Source organism: Octopus bimaculoides, chromosome 4 (genome assembly GCF_046866305.1).
Source record: "Octopus bimaculoides isolate indiv1 chromosome 4, ASM4686630v1, whole genome shotgun sequence".
NCBI lineage: Eukaryota > Metazoa > Mollusca > Cephalopoda > Octopoda > Octopodidae > Octopus > Octopus bimaculoides.
The window spans coordinates 139456415-139469761 of record NC_142931.1 but is presented as its reverse complement, the minus strand read 5'-3'; the positions used below and the strand labels follow the sequence as shown (position 1 = coordinate 139469761).

The 13347-nt window shown below is 36.1% G+C and overlaps 1 long non-coding RNA gene across 1 annotated transcript; it reads right to left on the bottom strand.

The window, feature by feature from the left end:
* Positions 1–311: 311 nt before the first annotated feature.
* On the bottom strand, positions 312–10351 carry LOC149136269 (uncharacterized). Its single transcript, XR_016241342.1, has 4 exons — positions 10066–10351; positions 2736–3817; positions 1847–1915; positions 312–539 (listed from the first exon to the last, which is right to left on the bottom strand). It is a non-coding gene; the product is annotated as an uncharacterized LOC149136269 (long non-coding RNA).
* Positions 10352–13347: the final 2996 nt, after the last annotated feature.

Here is a 13347-nt window from a genome sequence, read left to right as displayed (position 1 = left end):
TCTCTCTTCGCAACGAGCTCCTTAATTTCCCAGTGGCGATATGAATCCAGAAAATATTTCCATCTGATATACAGAAGGAAATGTTTTCCTTTCAGTATAATGTTCTAATCGATTCGGTGGTACGCTATGAGACACTGTTGTGATTAAGTGTTTCAATTGTTATACTGTTATTGACTAGTCTTCGGCATAATCATTTCTCTGTGATGCTAAATATTTTGGTAATTTTTCCCTCGCTAATCATAATAAAACTGCTCAAAAAGACATCCGGAGATCGAAAAGTGTTAAAAGATGTAGAAATATTTATTCTTTATCGTTAGTATTATTATCAAATAAGGCGACAAAATGTCAGAATCGTTAGCGCATCAGAAAAAAAAATGCTTAGTGGTACTTCTTCCGGCTTTATGTTTTGAGTTCAAATGCCGCCGAGGTCGACTTTGCCTTTCATCTTTTTGGAGTTGATGAAATAGGTACCAGTCGAGCACTGGGGTTGATGTAATCGACCAGCCCTCTCCACCAATATTTTACTTTAGGCCTTGTGCCTAAAGTAAAAAAAAGAAATGGGTTATTATTATCAAATAAGACATCCTGCATTGGTATCAACAACAGAAAACTGCAGGTTTGCATCAAGTAACACATGCACACAGACACTTTAATCAAAAAACACTCATAGAAGTGCCGGTCCCAGGATTCTACGGTATCTATCAGAGCCACTCAACACAATAGAGGCAATCTCAGAATCATGGAGGATCTCCTTATCAACAAACGGAGACCAGCTATAAATAATAGTAATATGCTACATAAATAAGATTAGTTACTGTAACAGCACCAGTCTGCGCATATCACCTTCTCCCACATGTCTCCGAAACGACCTTTTTCCATCCCTTACTTGTCCACATATCCTGAAGAAGGGCTCATAACTTCGAAATATAAAAATATAAGGTAAAACTCCAACGCTGTTTAGTTTTCTGTCTGTTGCTTGCTCTATATCTCATCTTGCATTGTTCCAGCCTTATAGAAGCTTCTTCCATGTAATATCACAAAATGCTTCACCCTAACAACTCACAATATATATATATATATATATATATATATATATATATATATATATATATATATATACTCAATGGGCTTCCATACATTTTCTGTCCACAAAATTAAGTCATAAGACATTGATCAGTCCAGGTTACAGTAGAATACACTTGTCTAAGTTACTGCCCAGACGGACTGAACCCGAGATCACATGGTTGCAAGGTGAGTTTCTCAGTGGGGACAAACACAGACATAAAGACACACACACACACACACACACATATATATATATATATATATATATATATATATATATATATATATATATATATATATATATATATATATATACGACGGGCTTGTATCAGTTTCTTCTTACCAAATCCACACACAAGGTTTTGGTCGGCCCTAGAATATAGTAGAAGACATTTGCCCACGGTGCTACGCAGTGGGACTGAACCTGGAACCATGTGGTTCGAATGCAAGCTTCTTACCACACAGCCACTCTAACAGATTTTTTTTAATGATGTGATAAAAAAAAACTGTGGCTGTGTGGTTAGTAGCTTGCTTACCAACCATATGGTCGCGAGTTCAGTTCCACTGCGTGGCACCTTGGAAAAGTGTCTTCTCCTATAGCGTCGGGCCGACCAAAGCCTTGTGAGTAGATTTGGTAGACGGAAACCGAAAGTAACCTGGCGTGTGTGTGTGTGTGTGTTTGTGTGTATCTGTCCCCCACCATCGCTTGACAACCGATGTTGGTGTGTTTACTTAAGAATTCGGCAAAAAAGACCACCGATAAAATAAGTTCTAGGCTTACAAACAATAAGTCCTGATGTCGATTTGTTCGACTAAAAGGAGGTGCTTCAGCATGGCCGCAGTCAAATGGCTGAAACCAATAGAAAGGAATAAAATAAAAAATGTCGTTGGTTAGTAAGAATTCTTAGCAGAAGAATATTAGACAACAAATTCAAAGAATAAGGGCTAAATTGAAATTCTTTAGAAATATGAGGTTTTAAAGAATACGGATGCTTTGAGAGCAATTTTTTTATTGTATCTCCTAATAATGCATTCTTGTTAAAAGCTGTCAAAATGTAGTAGCAGTTTAGTAGTTAGTGACTCTATCCTTGCCGATATTTTCCTCTTAAAACTAAGATGACGTTTATTAGTGAAACACGGTGTTAATTTTGTAGAAGTTGCTATCAACAATGACAATAAACGCAATTATCCATAAAGGAATTTGTATTATTTAAGGATAATTATTTTCTTGTCAGTGCGTGATAGTTAATAAAGTAAAATCAACAATATATTGGAGCTGACAGTAGGATAAACGACAAATATATTTATACATTTAAAGCGAGTTGATGATCGGCAATGTTATTCACGATATTTAACAAACTGTAGCATCGATAAATTTTCAAGCAATGATAATGAACTGAGTATCTGTCGGCACAAACACTAACAGCTTAAAGTTAGAACAAATTCATAACAATGGTAATTAATCCCGAACAATATCGATTTTCTGGAACTTTTGGTTTCGAAGATTTTCTCGGATAACTGATTTTCCGAATTAGATGAAGTCATTTTAGCCAACACACTCTAAAGTAAACTTACATAAAATTTACTTTTAATTAAATAAAATAACAGGTACACGTATATTAGTATAAAAGGTACATGTTTATCAAAACTGTATTAAGCAAGGTACTAACCTGTGCAAAGTACCAATAAAGCTTTGGCGGCTGCGGGAATTCGAAGTTCTTGCTCATAAATTAGTACGGATTATAAGAGGTTACTGATCAATAATCTGGAAAGTCAGTGTTGAGCCTGTACAAAAATATGGTTTCCGATTTTGGCACAAGGCAACAAGTTTCTAACGAAACATTGATGATGGACTCAAACGTCACGCTCAACGTGAAAGCATTCTACTGTGCGCTCAACTGGGTAATCAACTCATTGACTTAGTATGCGAAGTGGCTGAGTACACAACAGACTGCCCCCCTCCCCACAAAATTTCGGGTCTTGTGCCTATAGAAGAAAGTAATTTGTTTGATTTGGTACATAACTTCGAGTTCTATTATAAATGTTTTACTTGCACATTGATAAAATAATTATGTTCCATACAACTGCAAACTATACTGTTAGATGGAGGACTAAGAACCAGAAAGCGTTTAAAATTAATAAACAGCAAGCATAAATACGTATTTAACAATCTCACTTTGTAACTATTTAGGTTTTGAGTTCAGTCTCACTGTGAGGCACCTTGGGAAAATATTTTCTGCTATAGCACTTGGTCTAGAAATATGAATAAATTTCTTTGACAGAAACTGTGGAGAAGCCCGTCATATATATTTCTATGTATGTGTGTGTCTTTGCGTTAATGTTTGTCCGATCCCTGCTCCCACCCAGACACACTCCATCGCTTGACAACCAGTGTAGATTTGGTTATGCCCATCTAACTTAGAGATTCGCTTAAGAAGAGCGACAGAATAAGTACCAGACTTTGAAAATAAGTAGAGGTTGATTTGGTCAGCTAAACCATCCAAGGCAGTGCTCTAGCTGGCCCCAGTCCTATGAAACGTGTTTAAAAAAATATAATTTTCTCCAAGGTGTTTGATAATGTATTCTGTGGTTATCAATTTACCTATTTTATTTCAATAAAACAATCTGATCTGTACACTTATCATATAGTGTTGCCCCAGCATGACGTCGATAAAAGAAGTACCAGTTGAGCACTAGGGTTGATGAAATCGATTAACTTCCTCCTACGAAATTGCTGATCTTTTTCCAAAATCTGAAACCAAAATTTTCCTCATTTGCGATTGAATTATTTAACGTTTTTATATTAATTTGAACGAGGCTAATATGCAATTGTAGTTAAGTTACTGGGCTTTAAAATAAAGTCATGAAAAATATATACAATTTTTTTCTCATTAACATGGCTGCGAGCTGGCACGATCGTTAGCACGCCGGGGAAAAGGCTTAGCGGCGTTTCGTCCATCTCAAATTCTGCTGAGGTCAACTTTACCTTTCATCTTTTTGGGGTCGATAAAAGAAGTACCAGTTGAGCACTAGGGTTGATGAAATCGTTTAACTTCCTCCTACGAAATTGCGGGTCTTTTTCCGAAATCTGAAACCAATATTTTCCTCATTTACGATTCAATTATTTAACGTTTTTATATTAATTTGAACGAGGCTAATATGCAGTTATAGTTAAGTTAGTGGGCTTTAAAATTAAAACTACCTGGAAATAATTATTCGTTGTGGTAGAAAAAACGATATTTCTTTCAATGACAAATCATATATTTTAAAGAAAAAAATTGCACGAAGTATCACAAAGCGTGAAATTCGATCATCAGCTTAAATAAATATTGAACTGTCAGATAGGTTCGTTCGTTATTTCCTTCTCAGCAGCCATCTGTTTGAAACGAGGAAAAAATTATCCACGATTTAGAAACGATAAACAAATCTGCAGAGAAAGAACAGAGCAACAAAATATACCATAAAATACAACAGTAAAATTATTCTTCGTGATACTTAAACTAATGTTGTTAAAGATAAAGTAAATGAATGAAAAGAAAGAAAACGAACGAAATTATTTGTCAGCCTAATATTTCAACAAACTTAACACAAGGTGTGTATAATGCATCGGATTCTGTCATTCTCATTTGTTTACAAACTGTAACACCCTCCTTTATTCATTTACAACGCTTCGAAATTTAATATGATATCCTATTTATTAAATTTTATCCAAATTTTCTGGTCCATGGCTTGATACTTTTCGTTAACGCTACTAGTGAAGTGACAATATAATGCATATGACAATTCGCTGAAGTAGATACTTAAGATCCACGTACTCTCTCTCTCTCTCTCTCTCTCTCTCTCTCTCTCTCTCTCTCTCTCTCTTCTGTTTCTCTCTCTTGGACATATAATCTTCTATTTTCATTGCTTCTTTCCTCTTCTTTACTATTTATTTACTGGCTTGCTTCCCAACCACATAGTTCCGAGTTCAGTGTTATTGCGTGACCAAAATTTTGTGAGGGAATTTGGTAAACGGAAACTGAAAGAAGTACAGGATCCTTTTTAAAACGGGGGCCACATTTTTCATTAATGTTTTATGTAGTGTTTTTGGTACCGAAAGACTTTCAAACTTCGTATACTTATCTATTTTGTGTTATAGAACAGAAAAATATTTTTGTATTCGAATTTATTTCATGTAAAAAATTGTCTTATTTCGATAATTTCAACCAATCACTGGCAAGTATTCAGTTGTTTACATTTACTCCTTTGGCTGATTAAGCAATGTAAAGCGTATTTAATCTCCATACCTTCGTTTTATTTGCTTTTTTCATTTTAAATTTGCTTTAACCCTAACCCTAACCCTAACCCTAGGGTTAGGGTTAGGGTTAGAGTTAGGGTTAGGGTTAGGGTTAATTGTTTCAGAATCGTTTGTTTATGTAGTCGGCACTTAATGTATATCGGCTGAATGGACGTCAGTGATTGGTTGAAATTACAGAAATACGACAACTTTAACATGGAATAATTTATGGATTTCTTTTTTTTTTAAGAAGACTAAGAGAAAAAGATGTTTTATATGACACATTCTACCAGTGTTCCAAGTTTCAAAGTGTTTCGTTAATGAAAAATGTGGCCCCCGTTTTAAAAAAGATCCAAGAATATTTTTAACAAAACGTTCTCAGACGAGTCATGCTTAATAAAAAAAGCAACTTATTTACCCAAGTTTTAACATTATCTCCTTCAAAATAGTTACCCTGCGCAGCAATGCACCGGTCCCAGCGTTCCTGCTACTTTGAGGGTCCGGCTTGGAAGTGCATAACTGGTAATTATTTAATCGGCCCCGAAAGGATGAAAGGCGAAGTCGAACTCGGCGGAATTTGAACTTAGAACGAAACGGCAGACGAAACACTGTAAAGCATTTGGCCCAACGTGCTAACGATTCTGCCAGCTCACCACCCTTGTATTTTATTTATTAATTTATTAATTTTTAGACGTGAAAAGGCTTATTTTACCACAGGTATAATTAACATCTAAAACCATATAAATACCTATCGGCTGCAGAAACCCGCAATATGCTGAGGAACCTGAGATATGAATTTACATATATTAACCAGAAAAATCCGCGATGTGCTGAGGGCGCGATAAGTGAACCGCGATATGGCGAGTGATTACTGTATATTGAAAAATAACGCTTGCTGTGCAATAGAAACTAAAACTGTGTAAATGGTCCCCGAGGCCTCAAATACGAGATGTTAGATTACAAGATAGTAATATATTAATTTTGAGTTTTCAGTCTAGTAAAATTTTAAATTACAATAATATAAGAGTGATTTTCGAAAACTAATCTCAATAGTTATTTGTTTAAGAAGCTTACTAAGGTAACAAGTGGTTTCGGGTTAAGTTCCACTACGCAGCACCTTCAGTAAGTTTCTTCTACTGTAGCCGTAGATGGATGGGTGCCTTGTGAATGAAAACTGCGTGGAAGCCCATCGTATATACATATAAATGTATATGAGCGTATGTGTGTGTATATGTGTGTGTATGTGCGTATGTGTGTGTCTGTGTGCGTATGTGTGTATCTGTGTATATGTCTTGATTCCTCATCGCTTTAAAGCCGTTGTTGGTTTGTTTACGCCCCCCGTAATATAGTGGTTTGGTAGAAAGAGATTGTACCAGACTTGAAAAATAAATAAGCCCTGGGTGATTTCTTCGACCAAATTCTTTCAAGTTGGTGCCTCAGCATGGCTTGCAATCCAATGAGTGAAACAAATAACAAAAGAAAAAGGGAGAAAAGATTTAAAGAAAAGACTGACATTACTTTATGCATAACTTTAACAAGCGTATGAACTACAAACGTTGTTGTTGTAGTCACTCCGGCGCTTACGACGACGAGGGTTCCAGTTGATCCGATCAACGGAACAGCCTGCTCTTGAAATTAACGTGCAAGTGGCTGAGTACTCCACAGACACGTGTACCCTTAACGTAGTTCTCGGAGATATTCAGCGTGACACAGTGTTACAAGGCTGACCCTTTGAATTACAGGCAAAAACAGAAACAGGAAGCAAGAGTGAGAGAAAGGTGTGGTGAAAGAGTACAGCAGGGTTCGCCACCATCCCTTGCCGGAGCCTCGTGGAGCTTTTAGGTGTTTTCGCTCAATAAACACTCACAACGCCCGGTCTGGGAATCGAAACCGCGATCTTATGACCGCGAGTCTGCTGCCCTAACCACTGGGTCATTGCGCCTCCACACTACAAACGGAAAATGAAATAAATCGATTCTTTGCAAACAGATGTGGATTTATGGACTGAATCTACAATGAACTACAACGGAAAAGGTTTTGATCTCCATCACAATCTTATTTCCTTTACTCAGTCTTTCGTTTATTAATATTTCTATTGCAAAATTATAGATAATCTATGAAAGAAATTAGATTACTGATAGCTCCATAACTCTATACACATGAGACCTTTCTAGCAACTCATGCATTTAACAACTTTAAAACAAAAATGAAACGATTACTCTTTTACTTGTTTCGGTCATTTGACTGCGGCCATGCTGGAGCACCGCCTTTAGTCGAGCAAATCGACCCCAGGACTTATTCTTTGTAAGCCTAGTACTTATTCTATCGGTCTCTTTTGCCGAACCGCATAGTTCCGGGGACATAAACACACCACCATCGGTTGTCAAGCGATATTGGGGGGACAAACACATAAACATACACACACACACACACACACACACACACACACACACACACACACACACACACACACACACACACACACATATATATATATATATATATATATATATATATATATATATATATATATATATATATATATATATATATATATATATATATATATGTATATATATACATATATACGACGGGCTTCTTCCAGTTTCCGTCTCCGAAATCCACTTACAAGGCATTGGTTGGGCCGAGGCTATAGTAGAAGACACTTGCCCAAGGTGTCACGCAGTCTGAATGAACCCGGAACCATGTGGTTGGTAAGCAAACCACTTACCACACAGCCACTCCTGCGCCACTCCTGCGCTACTCCTGCGCCTATAAAGATATTTCAAACTGAGACTCTTTATAATTTAATATGCTTAAAAGAAAGGAAAAATCGAAAATTAGGATATGTACATGAGAGGAAGAAAAATAATTCATATCACGAAACTTCTAAGAATAGAAGGATAAAAGATTATGATTAGAATTGTGGAAAATAAACAGATGACATCCGTTAATAAGAACTCTATGTTAAAAAACAAAAGAGAAAGATATTCGGGCAGAGATGGCGGTATTGTGTTTCGCAGTTATTTCCTGTAATGAAACACCAATATAAGGAATGGAGTAGATAAAATCCTAGCCATATGTGTTTCATAGCGAGCGGAACCAAAATGATATATAAAGCATCTTTTAATGCGATAAGGGAATAACATGGTAGGCCTTACCCTTCGTTGTCATTCATGAAAATATCTCTGGTGTTTTGCAGGTGACAAGTGTAGGATGCAAAACAAAACTATTGAGGGAAGAAAATTCATTTTTGTTTTTTTGTTTTTTGTTTTTTGTTTTGTTTTTTTAATAGGAAATCAAAATAACGGGAGGAAATAGCGAATGATAGAAAAAAGAATTGCTGATAAAACTGATCTCAAAAAGGGAACAACTGAAAATGCTAAGCGAGTGCGTATATCTATCTATCTATATATATATATATAGAGAGAGATAGATAGATATAGATAGATAGATAGATAGATAGATAGATAGATAGATAGATAGATAGATAGATAGATAGATAGATAGATAGATAGATAGAAAATGCTAAGCGAGTGCGTATATATATATATATACATATATATACACACATATATACTATGCAATAGAAATATATATATTATGTGTGTGTGCATGTATATATATATATATATATATATGTGTGTGTGTGTGTGTGTGTGTGTGTGTGTGTGTGTGTGTGTGTGTGTGTGTGTGTGTGTGTATGTATATATATGAGTCAAGAAGTTATGAAATACGCATGGTCTTTATCTCAACCAAAAGTCATGGTAGTCTTTTCTACTCTGGGCACAAGGCCCGAAATTTTGGGGGAGGGGGACAGTCGATTAGATCGACCCCAGTACGCAGCTGGTACTTAATTTATTGAGCCCGGAAGGATGAAAGGCAAAGTCGACCTCGGCGGAATTTGAACTCAGGACGTAAAGAAAGACGAAAAGCCCCTAAGCATTTCGCCCGGCGTGCTCACATTTCTTATTTCTTTATTGCCCACAAGGGGCTAAACATAGAGGGGACAAACAAGGACAGACAAAGGGATTAAGTCGATTACATCGACTCCAGTGCGTAACTGGTACTTAATTTATCGACCCCGAAAGGATGAAAGGCAAAGTCGACCTCGGCGGAATTTGAACTCAGGACGTAAAGAAAGACGAAAAGCCCCTAAGCATTTCGCCCGGCGTGCTCACATTTCTGCCAGTTCGCCGCCTTAGAGTAAGTATATATTGACATATATACTTTACTATGCTGAGCAGTGTAAGGCTCAAACAGGTTGAATTGTACAAGTATCTTGGAGACCAAATCTCTGACGAATACACATGTAAGAAAGAAATTACACGACTTGTCATGGCAAGAACGTCCAAGGAAAAGCTTAATAACATGTGGATCAGCTAAAGTGTCCCGACTAAGTGAAAAACAAGGCTTGTGCGGGCGCTCATTTGTCTAATAGGCGTTTAAGGCTGCGAAGAATGGACTCGGAGTAAATTTGAAGAGACCATAATCAATGCTTTTGTAATGCTGGTGTATAGGAGAAAGGTACGAGTCTCTTACAAGGATCATGAGACAAATGAATGGATGTTACAACAAGAAGGTGAATGACGATTTCTGAACAATTGTGAATAATCAAAACCTCATCTATTACGTTCATATGTTCAGTATAGTAAAGAATATATGCCAATATTTACTTACTCTTTTCCTACTACCATGACATTTGGTTGAGATAAAGATCATACCTATTTCATACCTTCTTGACTCTATTTTTCATTTCTAGTTGTTCTGCTTCCATCTGGGCAAGCAGTATCATCTGCATACCTTATGGTCATATTCGAAGAAGCAGAGTTTTGGAAAGGAAAGGAAGAGTAGACGTCAGTAGACCAGGAGGCAGTCAAAGAACTCAATGGATGAACAATATCAAGAGCTGGTTGGAAAAAAGGGACAAAGCAGCCGGAGAATACGTGCCTAATCGAGAACACTTTCATTGTGGCGTCATCAATGCGCTGCAGGTGTAGAATACGTGACGACGACGAGTTATTTTGGTCAAAATAAAACTATAAATTTCTGTTGAAAATTTGTTAAAAATATATTTTCAGTTAATTTTATATTTCGTATTCAAAACGAGAAATGTAAAAGAACTAAAGACAAAAAGCTACTTGTTGATTTTAAATTATGGCATTTCGCAGAAACACAAAAATATACACACGCACAGCACACAAAGGAACACAAACACACACGTTCGCGCGCATACAACACACATATATGTACAAGTAATATAACGTTTCTCTTCTTCATTGAATCTTGTATATACAACCAATCACGAACAAAACACATAGATCGTAATTTTAGAAAGAAAATAATTTAATATTTAATTGCATATGCACGTGTTTGTGTTTGTGTGTATGTGTGTGTTTCGTGTGTGTGTATATGTAAGTAGATGTGTATAAATATAGATAGATAGATAGATAGATAGATAGATAGATAGATAGATAGATAGATAGATAGATACACACGTACACAAATACACGCACACAAATGAAGGTGGGCTGAAAAGTTCATAGGTTGACTATGAAGGAGTAGTGATGCTAGATTTGTGAAATCTTGTTTGCAATAATTTCAGTTCTTATAAATTATTGCTTTGTTTCTGAAATCTGAGCGTTGACAGAGGGCTTCAAAAGTAACGAGTAGAGACTTCACTTGAAAATGGACAAAAGTTGACATCGTGATGCTATTAAGTACCGGCAGAAAAAGGGTTTAGCCCCCAACGCCATTCATACGGACATGATTGCTACATTAGCGGATGACGCTCCAGTTCCAATGGTACAAAAGGGGACAACTGAATTTAGGAATGGAAGGGAGTGTCTTGAAGATGACCCAAGGATTTTACGTCCTGCAACTGCCACCACCGTTGGAAACATTGATCGTGTACACTACATGGTGATGGACGGCAGGCGATTACTTCCATGTGCAATACTTCCGCACACAAGTCCTTGGTTTCAATGGCTGCTGTTCATGAGTGTGGCTTTGAACTGGTTGACCACTCTCCCTATTCTCCTGATTTGGCCCCATTCGATTATCATCTGTTTCCCAATAAGAAAAAGACACTGGGCTGGGAACCAGTATCGCAGTGTTGATGTCGTCATGTCTGTTGTTGATAACTTCTTTAAGCAACAGGATGAAAGTGTCTTCACCAATGGGATCCAAAACACGGCAACGCCGATGGGAAAGGCGTATGGTCTGCAAAGAAGACTATGTTGAAAAATAAAAAATAAGCCTGATTAAGGCGGCTAGGTGGCAGAAACGTTAGCACCTGTCTTCGTCTTTTGTTTTCCTGTAAATTTCATATATATATATATATAGATATATTATAATCTTTTTAGGATCTCCAAAAATGTTTTTTCATGAACCTTCTGATTCTTTTAATGTGCTAGTTTCCTGGTATTAAATTGATATTAATTAATATCGAATTTTTACCATATTATGTTAATTATATATATATATATATATATATATATATATGTATGTGTGTGTGTGTGTGTGTGTGTGTGTGTGTGTGTGTGTGTGTGTGTGTGTGTGTGTGTGTGTGTGTGTGTGTGTATGTGTGTGTGTGTGTGTGTGTGTGTGTGTGTGTGTGTGTGTGTGTGTGTGTGTGTATGCCGTCTGTGTTCGATTATTGCTCTGATTTTTGCCTTTGCCGACTGGTTGGAATTATTCTTCCCCGCCTTTGGTTTTTCTTTTTTCTTTTTTTCTTTTCTAGCATGGTGTAATTTTCCTTGTTTAGTTGAAAACGGAAAGGTATAGTTTTTATTTGTTTTTTACTTGGTCTGAATTTCTCTATTGATATGATTAAGGGCGTTCGTGGGCGTTTTGTCAAGTTTCTTTTGTATTTGGAAATATTGTTGTCACAGTAAAGTGATTCTGCAGACGGGAATTTTGTTTTGGTGGAGGCGAGTGAATCATAATGACGTCTTTATGAGGGAATTTAACAGTAAAACTACATAAGGACGTATTTATTTACGTAGGAGTTTTTATAAATATATATATATATATATATTGTAAATGGTATTTCATGCTTGGGTAGCTTTTGCTAATGTCTATTGGGAATTTTGATTTGATCAGGAATAGATGTTTCTTTAGTGTGCCGTATTTAGATTTCTGATTAATTCATTATAAACATATTTTTTGATTTGAAGTTTTTGGGTGTCTATGTTTGTACAACTATGAATGAGTGTCTGAGAGTTTCCATGTTGTGGTCAGCGCTAGCTTTTATCATGCTTATTGAATAGCATGTCTCGTATGATTTAGAGGATTTTTCTGATCTGTTTTGGCATTGGTCTCTGTGAAAGGCTTTCTATGGTTGCGGATTCAGAATGGCTTATTGATATTGTTTGTTAAAATATTTAAAGGTTTTTATTTGCTTGATTCTTTTTAGTGTAGCAGTGTTCATAATATAATTTAAAGGCTTGTTCAAATGCTTGTATATGTTTTTTTTTACTAAAGCTTCTTTTCTGTGTGTTTTTATGTATGTTCTAGCAAGGCTTCATTAATATTTTTCTGTCGAAGCTTCAAAGTTATATACCAAGAGTGCAATTAGAGTAGTGTTTCTGGTTCAATTCGCGGAGGGACTTGTCTTATATTTGAAATTCATACCAAAAATGAAGTACCGAGATATAGTTTATTCCCTTATTAGCTCTTGAGCAGCTTCTCAAAGAGATGTAGGCATAAATATATGCACACATACATACATACACACACGCACACACATTCTATATATATATATATATATATATATATGTATATATATGAGGTTCTTGGTAGTGATTTCGAAGCTTAAAAATATAAGAATAACATTTATATATATCCGTCAAATGTAAATAATGTAAATAATGTACATAATCCCTCATCTCCTAAATATAGAACTGTAGAGTCAAAAGTATTGAAAAGGTTGCAAGACGCAACGAAAGTTTTAGAAAAATAAAGAAGGAAATAAGTGGAAGTTTTACCGGTGAGTGTGTTAAATT